Source organism: Pseudophryne corroboree, chromosome 3 (assembly GCF_028390025.1).
Source record: "Pseudophryne corroboree isolate aPseCor3 chromosome 3, aPseCor3.hap2, whole genome shotgun sequence".
Lineage (NCBI taxonomy): Eukaryota > Metazoa > Chordata > Amphibia > Anura > Myobatrachidae > Pseudophryne > Pseudophryne corroboree.
Genome location: NC_086446.1, coordinates 799,457,000 through 799,460,549, shown reverse-complemented (window position 1 = coordinate 799,460,549; position 3,550 = coordinate 799,457,000). Strand labels below are relative to the sequence as shown.

Below are 3,550 nucleotides of genomic sequence, written 5' to 3'. Positions count from 1 at the left end.
CTTTTTCTACCAGGGATACATGCCTACAATGGGAATATATCATCATTTTTACTAGCAAGCCACACCTATGTCCAGGACTCATTCTCAAATTTACAATTATTTTTATACCCATCAATAATCAATGCATGGTTCTTCAAAGGTTCAGTCCTGTTCTTTTGGGATTTTTTTGGTTTTTGGTTATCATAATTTCTTCAAGAACTATGATTACATTTCTTTCTTGGCTAAGTGACTTTTGACCCCCCCCATTTGTGACATACTGCAATAACCAGATTTCCAACACAAACCCCCTCCCCCCCCTTCTTCTTTATTGACTGTTATTGAGTAGGCATAAATTTAATATCTTATTAAGCACACACATTTTTTTGCTCCAGGTTTTGGATCAAACACGTGACTTATTACAAATATTTGCCAGTCACATGAAATTTTCTGGTACTCCCTCTCATCCTGTCTAAACAATCTGGGTGGCTCTGCAATGCAGTATGTAAACAGAGCACCATTTTGTTACAAGACAGGAAAGTAGAAGAGTTCCTCTACCTTTCTTCGGTCTCAGTGTCGTTTCTCACCACCCTCTCATTTTCTCATTCGATGTTCAGACAGATGATAAAAAAGCAGAAGTGGTGTTGAACATAGACCTGATTCTCTGTCTCTCTCCCCCTACTCATTTTTTCCACACCCCAATCTTTTCATACCAGTATTCCACTATTATCCACCCAGTACTCTTCGCAAAATCTGGGGAGTTTACACATATACCTTAGATCAGACCCCATCAGCCCCCATTTGCTTTCTGTTTCCCCATTTACCTCCCACAGCCATAGGTGCTATCCATTTATCCAAGGTCAACAATACAGATGAGGCCCAACCTCTTCCATTTTCTTTGGAGGTCAGCCCAGGGGGCCGGTGAAGCACCTACTTTTGGAGACCATCAGTGAATATCAGGTACTGCCAAGTATCTCGACTCAAGAGCATCCAATAATTTCACCAAAAAACTTTGGGATTTTTCAGAGCATAATACTTTGTTCCAAGTGTCATCAAGCAGGATATACCTACCTGCGGTCAAACCACACTGAGTATGCCCAACCTCGTCTGATCTTGGAAGCCAAGCATTGTGGGCCAGGTCAGTACCTGTTTGGGAGACCACCAGGGAATATTTGGTACTGCAGGTATTTATATCCAAACCCTGGACATAGGACCTGGAATCAAAGTATTATTTTCTACTCAAAATTTGGGATTTCTATATCTTAATAAACAATTAGTGTGGAGCCCGGCATATCAGATTGAATAATACCCCTTCCTTCAGCTATATTTCCTTTATTATTATTATAGTTACATTTTATTTTATTTCATCATAAATTTGGAAGAAGGTATTTATATTCTCTTTAACATCAGAGACACACACATAATTTCGCCTAAAGAGCTATCTTGTTTAATTTGTATCACTAAATTTAATTTCCATTAGGATTGACCAACTTTATGATAATCTGCCATTATTACTAATATAATTATTTTGTCCTTTGCCTCATAGCATTTTTTTAAGAGGATTATTAATAAAAGTTATATTTTAATACTATACAAGACCACTTAATTTTCAATAAAAGTGTGCCCCAGAAGAGACATATAGTCTTTCTTTTTTTCTTTTTTGGTTCCTGTACTATACAAGAACCATACATTTTTCTTCTTCTACCTCTATGTCTGTCTGTTATTACCCAGTTTGTCTGATCACCGTTTCCAATTGTAAAGCGCAACGGAATATGCTGTGCTGTATAAGAAAAACGAAAAAATAAATAGTGCTCAGTTGTGTCTCTGCTTACGTTATGTATACAAGAACCAAAGACATGAAGACTTTATTGCATTTGAATATGTTCATGAGGCTTGTTTCAAGGATTTCTCACCATCTTTTGAGCCTAAAGTGAATGACAAAAGTTTTGGGATAGCTAGTGATCAAGCATATTAAAAAGTTACATTTAGACTTGCTGCACTGGTTGAGATTGGTACCGATGGCTGTTCCCTAATGATCTCAAAGTAGTTAGGTGCTGTATATGTCATTAGATGTCCTTGCTTTCATCTCACACTAAACTTGTCGATTTTCAAAACTTCAAAAATTCAGAGTGTATGCAACTGTATGAGTATCATCAAGGAAATTCCTAGTTTCTTTAATGCTTCAGCTAAGCAGAACCATGTCCTTATGGAGCACACTAGGTAGAAAGATGTGAATGCTTGATCCAATTTCTTGATCGAAGAGAGAAAATTGTTGAGGCACTTGACTATGTATCCCATTGGACAGAACCAACATAACCCTTACTGCCCAGACCTTTTTAAGTGCCATACAAAATGTTGAGCTTGTAGTGGCATTGCACTGCCAACTCTCAAGATTTACATTGTGTCTATTACTTAGCAGGCTGTTCTAGAAGAAAACTGTAGACTTGACTGATGCTGCTACCGGTGTTACTGATCTTCTGTCAGTTTTGAATAAACAGCATATAATATGCTATAAGGAATTTTCAAATATTTTCAAAAGCACAAAAAGGGTAAGAGATTCAATTTAACAGCACCATCAGCAATCCCGAGGTCCGTTTCAGCCCAGGGAATAACCTGTTGTACAGATTCAACTGCCCCAGTTGTGTGCAGAGTGGAGAAAAAATGGAAATATATATAGTAAAGTACAGTTAATTTTATTCACATATATATTGCATATGTAGCATGGTTGTTAAAATAAGTAATCTATGGCAAATATAGATTATGGTATATTGACCGTACTACACGACCATTGAAGACTCGCATAGGAGAACATCTCTGCAATATCAGAAAGAGTTTAACAACCCATGCCTTATCCGAACATTTATGTGAGTACCATCTAAGCTGTACAACGGCTATCATTCGATTTTGTGGTTTATGCCATATAGAAGGGCATTGGCACAAGAACGATACTACTAGCCAATTAGCTAATGCCAAGATGAAGGCTATATATGATCTGGAACCATCAAACCTGGAGGACTCAATGTAGATTTTGAGGTAAAATGGTTTTTATGAGGATATCCTGGGTTTTCTTCTCACTTTTTTTTGTCATACATTGTATAGCACCTTCTTTTGGTTTTATACTGGTTTTAATGTACATTATTTTATATATTCATTTTATTGTAAGACAACCTTATTCCCAAAATGTTTTTCTTTTTTTTTATATGAAATATGAATAATCTGGACACTAAAGCACTTTATATTAAGGAGTCACTTTTGTTTATAAATGACGTCATCGGAAGGGACATATCAGACTTTTTACTAAGGGATTAATGAATATAACCTGATGATTAAAATGCTATCAGATATAAAAAGTCACCGTCTGGATCAAACCTAATACACAAGAAGTGACAATCGCCGCACTCTCCAATAACTAAAAGATGGCGACTAACATCTGCAGGGAAAGGAAGTGACGTTAAGGCTGCCGGAGTCAAACTGTGATTGGATGCCGGGTTGCCATGGTTCCCTGTGATGCTATGGACGAGCAAGCAGGAAGCTCAGAGTGTGCAGGGGACAATGAAACTTGTAGCCGATTATA

The 3,550-nt window shown here is 37.2% G+C and overlaps 1 pseudogene; it reads left to right on the top strand.

The window, feature by feature from the left end:
• The first annotated feature begins 1,045 nt into the window (after window positions 1–1,045).
• LOC134898166 (5S ribosomal RNA) lies at window positions 1,046–1,163 on the top strand (annotated as a pseudogene).
• The last annotated feature ends 2,387 nt before the right edge of the window (window positions 1,164–3,550 follow it).